At 43.2% G+C, this 18,084-nt stretch overlaps 1 pseudogene; it reads right to left on the bottom strand.

Annotated features, from left to right (window-relative positions):
• Window positions 1–7,516: 7,516 nt before the first annotated feature.
• On the bottom strand, window positions 7,517–8,751 carry LOC104789374 (uncharacterized; annotated as a pseudogene).
• Between the last annotated feature and the right edge of the window lie 9,333 nt (window positions 8,752–18,084).

The following is an 18,084-nucleotide window of genomic DNA, read 5'->3' as shown; positions in this document are numbered from 1 at the left end:
ATTCACAAATGAAAGAATGCAGCACCCTAAATGGCCTAAATGAAAATTCCTACAGTTAATGACCTAAAAATGCTAAGGTTAGGGTATATATAATGCAAAATATGGACAAAAAGGGTGTCTAAAACATGTAAATTAGAGAGTTATCAAGGACTCATGGCAAAATCTCTCATCCAAAGCTGGTGGTTCACAATCGTCTTCCTCGTCTCCTTTTCACCTTCAAGCAAGGAAACATATCATCATCATCATCATCATCATCATCTCAACACGATTGCGCCTCTCGATTAGTCTCAGTATAGAATTGGAGAGTCCTATGGTGTTCAGATTTCTGAACATCCAAATCCTTACGTGAGAAGTGAGAATTCAAAAAAGCCAAATTTAGAAAAATGTTTTTACATTGACTTGTGGAAATATAATGCAGATTATCAAGATTGGGAGGGTTTATAGTTTGTACCTTTAAACGGATCTCGTTGATTATTATATTTGGAGAGGATAGGAAGTCCACTTGAATACGAATCTTCGAGCATTCTCTTTGAGAGCCCCTCATCAAATATTTGCAACATGTGGGCTCTACTTTTGTGATTGTTCGAGCAATTACCGATACACTTAACCGTAAAGCAATATATACGAGGTCGAATCCACAAGGAACAATGGTACACTAAAGATTTGCAAGAGACGTAAATAGCTAAAGCGAACCAAAGGTAGTTTTTTTGGTTTCAGAAATTGTAAATAAAAATGCAAGAAATAAAACGATTAAACTTACGAAATTAAAATATTGGGTCATAGAGTATTTTAGAGATTAATGACTAAAGAGAAAATGAAATATGGAATTCAATAATTAAGAACCGTTCTAGAACATGAACACTATAATAGACTAACCCTCTTTCAAGGTATTAGAAACTAAATTTGATTATTAGATTGCTAAACTTTCATTTGCAACCTCCTAGCCAGATTTTCATTACAATTAAGTTCATTAAGTTCACAAATGCGTTCTAACATCAACTTTGGCAGGCTAGAAATACATTGCTCAATTCACACTCATTCAGACATTCAATTGAACACTTTTGATGCATAGAAAAACCTAGAGTCTAAAACAAAGTGATCAGTCCTAGTTTAGCATTAAGGTCATGTGAATCAAAGAACCTAAGGATTAAGAACTCCAAACAATAATTAAAACATCAATTCATTGAATCTCCTAATTGGAATCCTAAAACTCAATTGGAGAACTACTTACACATTGTAAAAGAGAAAACAAAAGTCATAGATGAAGAAACCATGATGAAATTACAGAAATAATAAGAAAGGGTTTAGAAATTTTCTTCAAATTGTCAATGAGGATGAATCTCTAGAATCCCAAAAGAGTGGCTTACAAAAAGTTTCAGGTTGTAGAGTTTTTTTCTCCCAACAAATAAAAAATATTAATAGAGCTTTCAAAAGAAGGTAAAAAAGGTAACGGCCTAGTTAAGACATTTTCTCAGGCAGATGGGTTTCTCATTTCACTACAAAAAAAAAGATAGTTTTACATCACTTATTTTATATATTTAAATCATTTTTAAATGATGTTAAAATAATTTACATCACTTAACAAATGATTTACATTTTGTTGATGTAAATAATTTGCATCAGTTGAAATAAATATTTACTTCAGTTAATAGAATTGATGTTTATTTACATCACTTACAAAAATGTTATAAGTTTTACATCATTTTTACTAAATTGATATAAAATATTTATATCAGTTATCAAAACTAATGTTAAATATTTATATCATTTTAGAAAATTGATGTTAAAATAAATATTATGAATTTTTTTCCGGTAGTATAATATTTAATTATATATATATCTTTCAATCATATTTTTTATATATTTATTTGATAACTTATAGTTATTAGTTTATTACTAATCCTATATTTAGGATAGGATTAAATCAAATCAAAAAAGTTTTATTTATTTGGTATTAAATGACCAAATTATAACATATACTTTTACTAACATCATTTAAAGTAAAATTAGTACCATTTGAGTGATGTTAATATAAATTAATAAATACATCAGTTAGTAAATGAAGTAAATTTATATATTTGTATCAATATTTTGTAAGTGATGTAAATGATCTAGCTAGATTTGCATCGATTATAATGAAATGATGTATACAAATCAAAAATAGTTTGTTGTAACTGATGTCAAAGTATAATTTTTAAATCAATTATTAAAAAGTAATTTAAAATAATATCACTTAATTTTATGATACTAATTAAGTGAAACAATACGGTTGGTTTTTTGTAGTGTTTAGGTGGGTTTTGACGTGAAACTTGCCGGTTAAGACTTTGCTTCTCAGCCAAGCTGGTTTCTTAATTAGATAGGCAGGTCTTAACATGAAAGTTGTCGGTTTTGACTTTGTTGCTTAGCCAGCCGGGTTTCTCTGGTAGACATGTTTTCACGTGAACCGACATCAATCTCATATACCTATTTGCATCCTGAATGACTCATTTTTCCTCCAATGTGTCATAAAACCTGTAAAGACTCAATAAAGAACTAAAAGACTTCAAAAACACACTTTGACTCAATAAAAAGTATAAAATAAGAGAGAAAACAAACTCAAAAACAAAACTAATAAAAACACTATATATCACTCTGCCTAACAAATACGCCCTAACAAATACTTCTGATTCATCCACTTACACATTTTCCAGACTTTGGTTCAAATTCTCAAGTCTATTCTCCTACTTGCTCACTCTTTCTGCAAATTAAAAAACGCCCAAATGCTCAAGCGTGTAGAAGAATTGGAATAAACTAACTCGAACGTCTCAGCACTACCTACTCAAGCAATTCTGTTGTTCTATAATATGTAATGTGCATGAACTTGGACTCTAAGACTGGATTCCTCATGTAACACCCGTACCATCACAGAAGACAGAACAACATGTAATCCATCCGGTTTGGCGAAAAACGTTTTTTCTTTAAAATTCACCAACAAACAAACTTCAAGATGCAACTCTTGAAACTTACTAACCTGAGAAAAAGGAAAAGAAGGGGTGAGTAAACAAGTTTACTCAGTGAGGAAATCAAACTCTGCCCACAGGACATACAGTAATAACGTTCCAAATATAATCAACAACTATTACTTAGCATAGATTAAGAATGTTTATCAATCAAACAAACAAGCAAACATCTTATTTCTCCTTAATAACTTTAATCTTATTTTATGCACTTTTGTGGCAACTACCACAATCAAACAATTATTATTTTTACATTACTTAAAGAAGTTTTAATTTCCTTATAGGTTTGGCCATTGTCACTTTTTCTGGCTCACAAACCCCATTTCTGGAAGACTACGGCCCATAGCTCGATTCTTCCCGTACTGCTCGTCAGCGGTTTATGACCTGCAATGAACTCGTCGGTCCATTGCAGTCCAACATCCTCAAGTATCCTTTCCTTTCTCATTTTCATTATACGTTCATAATAATTTTTGTAATATAATATATACATTTTTTCATACATCAAATCGTATTACTAATGTGATTCACATATATTATGTTACTAGCAATCTATTTTACCATGTACACAAATCCACACAAACACTTTTAATCAACAAATAATTCTTGAGACTATACTCATCAACTATCGAAAAATACATAAGAAGAGGTTACTGTTATCCGCAAATACCACCCTTACCTTAGCCATTGGATTGAATCCGTAGTTTAGATCTAGCATCAACAGAAGACCCATATCAACAACAATCTTTAAGCTGCAGCGGTTTAGATAACCCGATCAGAAATTAAATCCAAAATATTAATCTATAATATTTAATCTACTTAAAAGCAACCCAAACCAAAGTCTTGATTTAACTGGTTATTTTGGTGTTTCTTCAGTTAAATTAATTAGACTAAAATCTAATAATTTAATACACCACAATTTAACTCCATGAGCACATGCACATGATCGACTTCAGTTCAATAATCAAAGCCCAAATCACTTTAAACACACAACACCATAATCCCACACGTGACCTTTAACGACACAAGCCAACGAGTCACACATATCACGACAATTAATCCCGGTTTCTGAACTTCATTACACAACTTATAATCCTCGGTTTACTTTGGTTATAGTCCTTGGTTTAATAATCGAAACAACACACAACAACGTCACAAGTGAAGCTTGCCGTTTACCTTTTCTCGGCGTTTACTCTCGGTGAATCTCCTCGACGGCTCAACGTGACGGCTTAGCCACACGGTGGCAACATACATCACAAGCAAGTAACAGATCAAGGATTAGGTCTACAACAGTCGGTAACTTACTGCCCAATTTATAAAACAAATCTAGGTTTCCTTACCTATAAATGGTCTCGACGATGGGCTACGGCTGCTCCGGTGTCAGTGGGTGACATCTCCGGTGACACACAGTGGCTAATTGAACAATGGCGGTGATCGACGGTGATCGTCGAACGACTGGCCTGGTTCTCGAGTACATTTCTCCTCTCCTTCTTTTCCTTTCCCTCTCGTCCCTTAATAGAGTTTGAGAGCAAAGAGAATTTGTGAAATGATTTTCTTCTCTATTCAATCGTAACAAACTTTACAGGTGTGTTATATACATCAAATTACAGTAAACCGGATTAAGCTAAACCAAAGAACTAATTACAATTAAATAACTAAACCGGTTAACTAATACCCCCCCCCCCCCCCGAACTCCCATCTTGCGTAGACTAGCATGGAAAGGTGCTGGATGAAGCGCCTTTTTAAGAATGTCAGCTAATTGATTATCTGTCCGAACAAACATTGTCTTAACAATGCCATCGTCTATAGCTTCAGGAACCTTGTGACAATCAAACTCTATATGCTTCGTCCTCTCATGATAGACTGAGTTACTAGCTATGTAGATAGCTGCAGTGTTGTCACAATACAGATAGACAGGAAGAGTAAAAGGAACTCTTAATGCCTTCAGAATGTATGTGTACCAAAGGAGCTCTTTCGTAGCTATACTCATGGCTCTGTATTCGGATTCTGCAGAACTCACGGACACCATATGTTGCTTCTTGGATCGCCATGAAACTAAAGACTGATCAATGAAGATGGCGAAACCACTTACTGACCTTCGACTGTCAACACAAGCTCCCCAATCAGCATCAGTAAAACCACGAACAGAAAAATCTGTATCATCTGCACATCTGGTTTCATCGGTATAGGAGATGGTTTACAGTCAGAAAAACCTGCTGCCTCCAACAAATCGAGAACATACTTCCTCTGAGTCAAAGAGATACCATCATCATTTCTAGAAATTTCAATGCCAAGAAAGAACTTAGGAGTTCCAAGATCCCTCAACTGAAACACAGAACTCAAATGATCTCTCAAAGTACAAGCAGCTTCAGGGTTAGTACTTGCGATCATAATATCGTCTACATAGACTACCACTACTACAAAAGCAGTCGAAGTACCTTTCACAAACAGAGTATGATCTCCATGACAAGTTTCAAAGCCGAAACTCAATAAGGTTGACTTGAACTTGAGAAACCATTGTCGTGATGCCTGCTTGAGCTCATAAATGGATTTGTGAAGCTTGCACACAGCATTTGGTGAAACTGTAACTCCAAGAATCTCTGCATATCCTGGTGGCAACTTCATATATATTTCCTCATCGAGATCACCATTTAAGAATGCATTAGAAATATCCAATTGGTGTAGAAACCATTGCATCTTAGTAACCATTTTAACCGTTGCCATCTTTGCAACCGGAGAGAAGGTATCTGTGAAGTCAATTCCCTCTCGTTGAGTATATCCTTTAGCCACTAGTCTTGCCTTGTATCTTTCTACACTTCCATCTGCATGGTACTTTATCGTAAACACCCACTTACAACCCACCGAAACCTTACCAGGAGGTAAATCACCAACAGTCCAAGTGTCAGTCCTTATAAAAGCACTAATCTCCTTTCCAACAGCATCAACCCATACCTTGTCCAGCCAAGCTTCTGAATATCGAGATGGTATTTTCGACTTTGTAATGATATCAATAAAAGCACAGAAAGGCTGAGATAGATATGAATAAGAAATATATTTTTCAAGTGGATAAGGAGAAGTCTTTTGGGGTGTACTTATAGTAAGAGTATTATTGTTATAACCATGAAAATCCTGCAAATGGGAAGGCAGTTTTCTCTGCCTAGTTGGTTTAAGTTCAGAAGGAACATAAACCATGGATGATGACTCGTCATGATGATGAGGAGCATCAGAAGATGATTGCACTAAAGGCAATTGACCATCATTGATTTGTGCAGGGAGAGGAATATGAGGAAAGAAATTCATTGCATCATCCGATATATTGGATGATGCAAAAGGAAAGATATCCTCATAGAAAATAACATGTCTAGAAATTGAAACTGAGTATGTCTCTATATCTAATAGCTTGTAACCTTTAAAACCTGAGGGATAACCTAAAAAAACACAAGCTTTAGCTCTAGGATCAAACTTAGTTCTAGACTTGGGAGACGTAGAACAATAACAGAGACAACCAAAAGCCTTAAGACTATGATAATCTGGAATAGTGGATGTTAATCGTTCAAAAGGTGTCTTATTACCTAAAATTGGAGAAGGTAATCTATAAATAAGAAAGACAGCTGTAAGAACACAATCACCCCAATATTCTATAGGAACTCCTGATTGAAACATAAGGGCCCTAGCTACATTCAACAAATGTTGATGCTTTCTTTCTACAACAGAGTTTTGTTCAGGTGTTTTAGGACATGAATGAAAAGCTTTTATTCCATTTTGCAAATACAAATCATTAAATTTCAATTCATGAGCATTATCAGACCTCACAGAACAAACTTTAGAATTATATTGAGTTTCAACCAATTTAAGAAAACCAGGAAAAACATTCAAGACATCAGACTTTTGTTTTAACATATATAGCCAAGTAGCACGACTAAAATCATCAACAATGGTTAAAAAATAACAATAACCATCACAGTTGGAACTGAAAAAGGACCCCATGTATCTATATGAATCAATTCAAAAGGTTTTTCTTTCATGTGATTCATTGATTTAAAAGGTAAATGTTTTTGTTTAGACAAATGACAAACATGACAATGACTTTTATTTTTATTTATCTTTAACTTTGGTAACAACATAATATCATATAGAGTTTCTATTTTAGCTACAGACGGATGTCCTAATCTTTTGTGCCATACATCAGAGTTATTCGTAGAAATAGAGCAAACTGACTTACCTTGAAATGCAGAACAACACACATTAACCAGAGATTTATCCTGACTCAAGACATAAAGGTTCGCGACTTGACTACCTTTCCCAATCATTAGGTCCTAAGTAAGAGCCTGTATCATGCATTCATCGGAAGTAAACTCACTTTAGAATTCAGAGATTAGTTATAACACTAACACTCAACAAATTGAATTTAAACTCAGGTATATGCAACACATTATGAAGAGACAATGAATCCGTAAGTTGAATGTAGCCAGTACCATCTATCTTAACTGTTTGACCATTAGGTAATCTAACAAAGGTTTTATCTAAGGGTTTATAATCTCTATAGAGATTTCCTTCATGAGTGACATGATGACTAGCCTTTGATCTATAACCCAAGCTCTAAAAGACAACTCAGTTTCATGAGGTATAGAGGAAGTTAACATATCATAGAAAGTGAAATCATATAAAGAGAGAAATATACCAGATATCTGTGAGATAGTTGGTACGGAGGCAGAAGTCGAAGCTATGGCTTTCTCAGGGCATGAAGTGACGCTAGAAGACTGAAGCTTAAAACTCAAATAAGAAATCATCTGTTGGAGTTGTTCTTTCGATATATCATCATTGACAATCTCCTTGGCTTGATCCTTACTCTCTTCTATCTGACCAGCACTAGCTAGATTTGTGCTTCCCACATAGTTGTTCTTCTTCGCCCTTGGATGACCAGGAGGATATCCATGCAGCTTGTAGCACTTATCCGCAAATGTCCAATGCGAGAACAATGGGAACACTTTGGTTTCTGAAAATTTCCTTGAGCTAGTTAGATTGAATTCTGATCCGGGATCACAGCTTGAGACTGGAAAGCAATAGGGTTTGAGTTTGGTCTGGAAGACACACCTACTACTCTATGACTCTCATCTTGATCCAATATGTTGTAGATCTCATTCAATCCTGGTCGAGGCTTCATGTTCAATATCTGGCTCCTGATATTGTTGAAATCATCATTCAATCCCATGAGAAACTGTATGATTCGACTTGTATCAGCTTCTTCAAGTAACTCTTTGACCTGATCGCAATCACATCTCTTCACAGTCCTGGACTTCGTGTTAGCTAACTGTTCCCACAACGTCTTCTTCTTTGTGAAGTAGCTGGATAAATCAAGCTGACCTTGCCTCAGAGTCATCACGGCTTGTTCTAACTGATATCTCCTTGGTAAATTGTTTACTTTAAACCTTGTAAACAAATCGTTCCACATCTCAACAGCATCTTGATAGTAGAGAATACTATCATATATCTCCTTACTCACAACATTAAGAATCCATGATTTCACCATACTATTGCATCTACTCCAGATCTTGAAATCGCAATCACTCTCGCATGGTCTAGGTAAGGATCCATCGATAAAACTAAGTTTATTCGTAGCATCTAGACTAATCCTCATCGCTATAGCCCAGCTATTGTAGTTCGTTCCATCTAGAGTATGAGCAACAATCATCAAACCTGGATAATCAGAGGATTGAAGACTTAACGGACTATCGAAGGCTTCAGATGACCTCGACATAGATCCTTGACCTCCATATCCATCAGATCTAAGAGAACGTTTGTTGGTGCGGGAATTAGCACCCCCAACATACCGATCTAAACCCGTTAAGAGAACCGATCATCTAAACCGGGAACTCGACCTGGGTTTGGACTTCATCCCTGAAGGCCCAATAACACCGAGAGGCCCACTGCCAAGGTGACGAACCGACACTTCAACTCGCCCTGCGGCTGGCCTAGCAAGAAGGGAAAGACTTTCCTAATCAGTTCGCCTGATTTTAGGAAAGTCAATATATTTAATATATTCGAATATATTCAATAGATCTTTGAATACCTATAAATAGAGGGCAATCCTTGTAAGATCATCCAAATCTTAATACAAAAACCCTAATTCCTCTTTGTTCTTGAGCAAAACCTAACTTGTTTCTCAAGAGATTTCATTTCTCCTTTTCTTGCCTACTTTGATCCAAGTTCTTTAAGAGATTGTTATTGAATTTGTTTCTCTCCTAAACAAATTCATTGTGAGAAACACCAGTTTCTATAATTGGCGCTAGAAGGAGGGGCCTAAGTTCTAAAAACACTTCTTTTCTAGATCTTATCACAAAGAAGCAAGAGCCAATACCATGTCTTCAATCTCCAACAACGATGCCACCAACGCAACCGCCCCACATCAAGATGACCCAACGAACCGGGCAACCAACCCTCAGGACGTCGCCGCGGATCCACCTGTCGCTGCACCCACCACGCGCGTCTACACACAGACGGGTATTCGCCGCACTTCGGCTAACCCAGCAGATGAGTCCGCAGCACCTTCCGACGGAGTGGAGGAGGTTGAGATACCCCACCACGGGGGTCAGGAGACCGACGAGGTGCCACCAGTCAACGGAACTGTCGAAAGACAGGGATCGCCTGCGCGAATTGCCCAACCTTCCCAGTTCGTCACCATGGACGATCTCCGTCACATGTTCGGAACGATCTCCAAGGACCTCTTCCAGGCGATCTCCGCAACAAATCAACGGCTAGATACGATGGGGCACAGCGCACCCCCACCACGTCAACAGAACGAGGCACCATCACAGGAGGTTCGGAGGAACGAGCCTCTAATCTGCCACCTGTTCAGCGACCCGCCGTCCTCAACTTTCCGGTTCCCGAACCAGCACGTACCATCGGCACTCGCATCAGGGGCACAGCCTCGGCTGGGGCAACCTTCAAAGAGAGATCCGGCCACACCTTCCTGCCGCGAGCTGGAAGACATGCACCCCAAGATCAAAGCTATGGGGTCCCTCCTCCACCGAGCTGTCAGCTCGGCACCTAAGATCGATAGAATGTTCGAGGCCACGCAGCAATCTCCATTCACCCAGCGCATCTTGGAAACCTACGTTCCGAACGTAAAGATAAGAGTTCCAACTTACAGTGGAACGAAGGATCCAATGAAGCATCTGACCTCGTTCATGGCAACCATCTCCAAAGCTAGGTTCACCGAGGAGCAGAAAGACGCCGGCAGTGCCAATTGTTCGTCGACAGCCTGGTAAAAAATGCACTGATATGGTTTTCCTATATCCCCCGGGCACAATCGACTGTTTCGAACAACTGTCGACAGCCTTCCTATGGAATTATCGGGTGTTCATACAACGCGACGCTTCCAGTGCCGAGCTATGGTAGATAGTCCAAGAGCCCGATGAACCCCTTCGGAAGTACCTCACCCGATTCAAGGAAAAGTACGCCACTATAACGGTCACTGAGGACGTCGCAATCGCTGCCTTCAAGAAAGGACTCATTTCTGGCTCCCGATTGCACGTGGATCTCAATATCAGGGAAGCCACTGACCTGGACGAAGCCCTTCATCGAGGATTTCGCGTTGCTTACGTTGAGGAAGACGAGGAGAAAAGAGCCAATAAGCTCCCTCCTCCTCGCCCAGCCGTGGCCAAAGAAAAGAGTCGTGAAACCTATGAGGAACCTCGGAAGCACCACGACCCGAGGGACCCCAAGCGCGGAGTGGTCAACGCGATATCCAAGGATGAAGGACAAAACACCGCCTCTTCCGATACACAAGAGGAGCTATACTGCGATTTTCATATGTTCGGCGGCCACTCAACAGCTGAGTGCAAGCACCTATCCAATTACTTATATGAGAAGTACCTATCCGGCGAAATAAGCTGTGTATGAACCTAAAGCTTCTCGCGGCGGCTGCGGAGGACGAGGTCGAGGAGGAAGGTTTGGGTGATCCAACCCTGACCGAGGTCAGAAGGGCGCCAACCAACCCAATAGCACACCAGACACTCCGCAGCAGCCACCTCCCGCCGATCAGCAGACGCCGGTGCTAGTGGAAGTCCCCCAAACACCATCCAAGCGTCAAAAAGGACAGCAGAGCGATCAAGCGGCACCTCGGGGTCGTATCTCTATGATCATCGATCAGACCAATGAATGCCCGGATTCTGTCCGAGCGCTGAAAAAGCGAGCGCGTCAGATCTATAACGTTCAGGCGACTTCCGAAGAAGAAGCGCTAAGCACTGACCCCATCGCGTTCACAGCGGAAGACGCCAAGGGGATCCATCACCCTCATAACGACCCTATAGTGGTAGAAGTCAGGATGGGCGAGTTCTACGTAGAACGTGTCTTAGTAGACACTGGTAGCACGGTTAACGTCCTGTTCTCGCAAACAATGGGGAAAATGGGTGTCGCACCGGAGCAAATCAAACCGGGAGGCAGAACGCTGACCGGGTACGATGGCGTAGCCAAAACGTCGATGGGCGACGTAAAACTGCAAGTCCAAACTGGTGGCGTAACACGCAAGACCAAGTTCGTGGTCATAGACGCCCCACCAATCTACAACGCCATCTTAGGCTCACCCTGGATCTACTCCATGCAGGCAGTTCCTTCCACCTATCATCTCTGCCTAAAATTCCCAACGGCTGCGGGAATTTATACGTTGTATGGCGACCATAAGATGGCTAGGACCTGTTCCGTTCTCGAGAAAAAACAAAGGCGGAAGGACGACGCATAGCAATTACAGGGTGAGGATCACTCCGTCGATCCTCATAAACCAGAACGAGATCGGCTGAAGGCCACAGGATGCCGAATCATACAAGTTAACATCGACGGAACAGACCCCTCCCGGGCCGAACTCGACGAAAGACTCAAGACCGAGCTGGTAGCGCTTCTGAGATCGCGATCCTTGACGTTCGCCTGGTCCACTAAAGATATGGTAGGCATCGATCCGTCGGTCACATGCCATAAACTGAATATCGATCCCACTTTCAAACCAGTTCAGCAGAAACGACGGCGTCTCGGTACCGATCAAGCAAAGGCAGTGCAGGATGAAGTCAAGCGACTCCTGAAAGCCGATCAGATAACGGAAGTACAGTACCCCGACTGGCTGGCCAATCCGGTGGTGGTCAAGAAAAAGAACGGTAAATGGCGAGTCTGCGTTGACTTCACCGACCTCAATAAGGCATGTCCCAAGGACTGCTTCCCGTTACCTCATATCGACCGACTCGTGGAGGCCACAGCAGGTAACCAACTCCTCTCGTTCATGGATGCTTTCTCCGGATATAATCAGATCGTGATGAGCCCAGCCGATCGTGAGAAAACCGCATTCATCACGGATAGAGGAACCTACTGCTACAAGGTGATGCCATTCGGCCTGAAAAACGCAGGGGCGACCTACCAACGCCTGTTCAACACGATGTTCGCCGACCTGTTAGGAAAAACGATGGAAGTCTACATTGACGATATGCTGGTCAAATCCCTCATAGCAGAACAACACGTCCAACACCTCACCGAATGCTTCGACATCCTAGATCGATTCCAGATGAAGTTAAATCCCACCAAGTGGAATTTCGGGGTTTCCTCGGGGGAATTCTTGGGATATATCATCACAGAACGCGGAATCAAGGCGAACACCAAAACAGATTGAAGCGGTGCTGGGACTCCCATCGCCAACCAACAAACGAGAGGTACATCGCTTAACAGGTTGAGTTGCCGCGCTAAACCGTTTCATCGCCCAATCGACGGACAAGTGTCTCCCATTTTATCAGCTTCTTCGGGGCAATAAAGACTTTCATTGGGACGACGCTTGTGAAGCTGCCTTCATACAGCTTAAGCAGTACCTGACCAATCAGCCGGTTCTCGTAAAGCCCGAGGAAGGAGAAACGCTATACCTCTACGTCTCCGTCTCCAGCTCGGCGGTAAGTGGGGTGCTAGTCCGAGATGACCGCGGCGATCAGCGACCAATATTCTACACAAGCAAGGCTCTCAACGATGCGGAGACACGCTACCCAACCTTGGAAACACTCGCTCTCGCCTTGATCGTCGCTGCTCGGAAGCTACCACCTTACTTCCAGTCGCACTCCATTGTCGTGTTAACCGACCAGCCGCTCCGGACGGTCCTTCACCGCCTCCTTCAGTCCGGGCGAATTGCGAAGTGGGCAATCGAGCTAAGCAAGTACGATATCGAATATCATTCTTGCCCGAGCTTAAAGTCACAGGTCCTAGCGGATTTCATTACCGAACTATCCCCTAACCTCGAAGAGACCATATCTAAGGAGGAACCCTGGACGTTGTTCACCGACGGCTCCTCTTCCAACCAAGGATCTGGCGTTGGGATTATACTCCGACGGCTCCTCTTCCAACCAAGGATCCTCGAGCAAGCAATAAAACTCGGCTTCAAGGCATTAAAAATGAGACCGAGTACGAAGCTGTCCTAGCCGGACTACGGTTAGCTCAAGGTCTGGGGGTAACTAGCATCCAAGTTTTCTGCGACTCCCAGCTAGTGGTTAGCCAGTTTAGTGGGGAGTACGGCGCTAAGAACGGGCGCATGGAGGCATATCGCCAGTTATTCCGGACTCTTTCCGCACAGTTCGCCTCGTTTGAACTAATCAAAGTCCCGAGGAGCGAAAACGCGTCAGCAGACGTTCTCGCCGCCCTGGCAAATTGTTCCGACCCAAGTGTGCGGCGAATGATCTCAATCGAGTGTATCGAAGCTCCCAGCATCGACCACGTTGACGTGGCGTACACCATCAGCGACGCCGTAGACCCAATATATGTCGATCCACCCGTCCAGGAGCCGGTGGAAGTAATACAACCGCCAGACGATTGGCAGCTCGAAATAAAGAAGTACATCGAGGACGGTAGGGTCCCGGAGGATCGCTGGCAAGCTCGCCGGTTGAAGGCTCGATGCGCACACTACGCCATGATGGGCAGCAACCTCTTCCAACGCAGTTCGTCCGGAGTCCTTCTCACATGCGTCAATCGAGAGGAAGCGGAACGAATAATGACAGAGGTCCATGAAGGCGATGGCGGAAACCATTCCGGAGGGCGTGCACTCGCGTTGAAAATCAAGAAGGATGGTCATTACTGGCCGACCATGGTTGCTGATTGCGAGGCATTTACCGCGAAATGCAAACCTTGCCAACGCCACGGACAGATGAAACATGTACCTCCCGAGCTGCTAAATACCGTCACCGCGCCATATCCCTTCATGCGTTGGGCGATGGATCTCGTCGGCCCACTACCCCCATCAAGGTCAAAGAAGTTCCTCTTGGTCCTGACTGATTATTTCACCAAATGGGTGGAAGCAGACTCGTTTAACAAAATACAGTCACTGGACGTCACCAACTTCATCTGGAAGAACATCATCTGCCGCCATGGGCTCCCTTACGAGATCGTCACCGACAACGGAACATAGTTCACCTCTCTTATCACTAGACGCTTCTTAGGAAAATGGGGAATACGTTTGAGTACCTCGACCCCCCAGTACCCTCAGGGAAACGGCCAAGCCGAGGCAACCAACAAAACCATCATAGACGGATTGAAGAAACGTCTCAGACTCAAGAAAGGGGCATGGGCAGATCAACTCGACGGCGTGCTTTGGTCCTATCGGACTACCCCACGATGAGCTACGGGGCAATCTCCGTTTTTGTTAGCATACGGCATCGAGGCTCTGGCCCCAGCCGAAGCTGGAGTGCCTACATTACGCCGCGCTATGCTGGTCGACGATTCCAAGCTCAACGACATCATGATGCTCGATAACATTGATTTCGCCGAAGAATTGCGCAATCAAGCTCTCGTCCGGATCCAGAATTACCAGAATGCCGCGTATAAGTATTACAATAAAGCTGTCCGCCAGCGCAGATTTAATGAGGGCGACCTGGTGTTGCACGAGGTGTACGAGAATACAAAGGAGACCAACGCTAGCAAACTCGGTGCTCGCTGGGAAGGGCTGTATCTCATCTCCAAGATAATTCGCCCCGGAGTGTACGAGCTCCTCACCATGGAAGGCAAGCAGATAAAAAACTCTTGGAACGCGGCTCACCTCAAACGATACTACTACTAGACCATTTGATTAAACTCGGTTTTTGAAAGTATGTATACTACGAACTATGACTGGCTTGATCCCGAATTTCGGGTACGTAGGCAGCCCTTGATTTCTTTTACAAGATCTCGAGGGCACAGCTAGGAAAACAATAAGATTTCTTTTATCCTGAAAGAACTTGTTATTTCAATTTATGACTGCCATCTCACCACATACAAAGAGTATTCGACATCGGCATATCGCCCTAGAATGACGGTGCATATTAAAAAAAAAAAGAGAGAGAGAGAGCTACAAGCAAGAAAAAGTGACGATCTAATGCAATAATAGGTCTTCTAGTCTCGGGAAGCAGATGCGAAGTGTGACCCCCTCCTGTGATCTCAACCTCCTCGGCGATTCACAGGCGCAGAGCTCGAGAGGTTAGACTCCAACGGCTCCTCAACGGCTATGCCTTCCAGATATGCTCGCCAGTGTCAACGCTCCCGCCTCAGCTCTTCTAGCCGACCTGCTGGCACTTCTGCCCCCTTGTCCGCCATTTCCTCCAAAAACGCGCATGGACCCTCCACAGTACGACTCTCCCGGTAATGATGATCAGTGGCCTCCAGGTGAAGGATGTATTGGCGTAACCTCTCTATACGACCCCTGTAGATCGGGATTTCCGCAACATGCAGATTCTCCGATTCGCCTAACTGCTCGTAGTCGCCCTCCGGCAGGTCGGGTAATAAGGTCCTGGCGACCTCCCCCTCACATCGATCACGATCGACAAGTAGTCGGGTCATGCGCCAGCTCGCCAGATAGAAGCCTCTGGCGATGAGCTTGTCAAGAACCAAGATGGTTCCTTCCAGGCGGCAGACCTGGTAGATGAGATCGTATTTCAGGCGAAACGCCTTGATATATGAGCTCATCCGCTGACAGTAGGCTCGGTAGATGCGAATCTCTCTTTGCATGGGGTCCTCCTCAATGTCCACGGCGAGTTTGTGGGATGGGGGCGAAACCGCCTCTTCTATGGGAAGGGCGATATTCGACGCTTCCGGGTCGAATCCGCTGACCCCGGCAGCAGTCAGCTCTCGAGCTCGCCTCAACCATGCAGATCGTGTTGTGGTAGGCATACTTTGCAGTTAATCTTTCTGAAGTTTGGATGAGAGATGCTCAGCAAACCTCCTCTTCACCTATTTATAGGAGGAAAGGGGGAGATAAATGTTGCGTCCCAAAAATCTCGCACCAATCAGATCGTGGGAAGATACGCGCTGCGTCCCGAGACTCTTCCACCAATTAAATTGCATTGTGAAACCGCGTCTGTATTTAATGCAGCGGTTACGCCTCGGGAATGAGCAAAAAAAAAAAAAAAGAAAAAAACCTACTCAGTTCGGAACCGAACCACTCGACATCTCGGTCAGGTGATCGACCTACTCTCCATCAGGAGATGAATCGGACCCAGAGAATTCTGTTCGGAATTGTTCCGATCGTAAGCCTCCGGCGCGAGGCACATCGAGCCCAGAGAATTCTTCTAGACAAGAGATAAACCGAACTCAGAGAATTCTTTGGAATTGTTTCGTAAGTTCCAGCTCGGACAAATATAAGCCGAACCCAGAGTTATAAATTTCGCTTTTTCGCTTTCCGAAATGGGAAAAAGAGGGTAAGCCGAGGCATCATACCTCGCCCCTCGTTTAAAAAAAAAAAACACACACACACACTCGTGTTTGGGCTAAACTGCCCTCACAAAGGGTTATTCAGTGTAAGCCGGGAGACGTCTCGCCTCGTCTGAACAGGACAAATGCGACAGAGAATTAGGAAATAAAATATAACGAAAGGATCAGATCGCCAAAGCATGTCAACTATCCAGGTCAAGTCCGGCGTCAATCTTCCTGGTATCAGCTTTAAGTCGCTTCGGCATGGGCCATAGGAGTTGAAGTCCCGTTTTCTCCCAGTCAGCAGGATGCGACTCCAATGCCCTGATCTTTTGCTCGGCCTCGTCCATACGAGCAACGGCTTTTCCTCTCTTTGCCCTTAAGGAGGTGATCTCTGCATCCAATGCCGCCAAACGGTCATCGATTTCTTTCTTCTTCATGTGGTGATAATACAGCTTGTGGCATTGTTCGCGGTGCACGGATTCGATCTGCACACAAGGTCGTCGATCAATAAAGATTTGTTATGATAAATTCGCATAGATAAAACTAGGGTTCGTTACCTGGCGAACAAAGGCATGAGCAGCAGCAGCTTCAATGTTGTTGGCACGTCTGCTCGTGTAAAACGTCTTCACCTTGGAGGGCATGAACTCGCCGCTCAAAGAAAAACTTGGTTCGCTGGGAATCGAGTTCTCCGACCGATAGCACTCATTGCAGTAGTCGATCAAGCACTGCGGCATGTCCGCCACCCTGTTCAGACCATTTTCGATCCAGAACCTTGGGTGGGATTCGAGCAGCATAAGTTTGAAAAGCAGTTCACTTCGCGACTGCTCTATTGCGGCTAATCGCTCGCGGTACTCGGAATGGCGTTCTTTGATGCGGGAGAGGAAGGTCTCTAATTCCAGCCTCTTCTCCGGACTAACACGAAACATTAGCATCCAGGGAGCTTGGGTGTTCGGGTAAAAGGGCATCCCTCGCTCAATGGCTTCCGAGTTTGAGAACGTCGGGACATCGCTCCTCACCTCGACTGAAGAAGCAGTACTGGCAACAGAACTCGGCATCTCGAAATTATTTCGTCAAAGTTACGGTAAAATCAAGGATGGGGCAACCATATTTATACTAATCCTAGACGAAACATTTCCAATTTCGATATTGGAAAATTACCATTTTCATTGTCTGACAAAAAGGCGATATTCCGTGCAAGCGCAAAAAGGAAATTTCCAAAAGAAAAAGAGAAGTCAGTCGCCAAATAGGCAGCAATATCACAAAGTCTTAAAAAGGAAAATACAAAAAGAAAGGAGAACAGAACGCGTTCCTAGGGGACGCTGTCTGACAGATCGGCCCAGAAAAGCCCGGCATTGGAGCCGTACGGGTGTCGAACGGAATCAGGAGCCGTAGTTCCAGATTGAAGCAATCCAAT

Source organism: Camelina sativa, chromosome 20 (genome assembly GCF_030686135.1).
Source record: "Camelina sativa cultivar CO46 ecotype springtype chromosome 20, ASM3068613v1".
In the NCBI taxonomy this organism is placed as follows: domain Eukaryota; kingdom Viridiplantae; phylum Streptophyta; class Magnoliopsida; order Brassicales; family Brassicaceae; genus Camelina; species Camelina sativa.
This window is presented reverse-complemented; position numbering and strand designations above follow the sequence as displayed.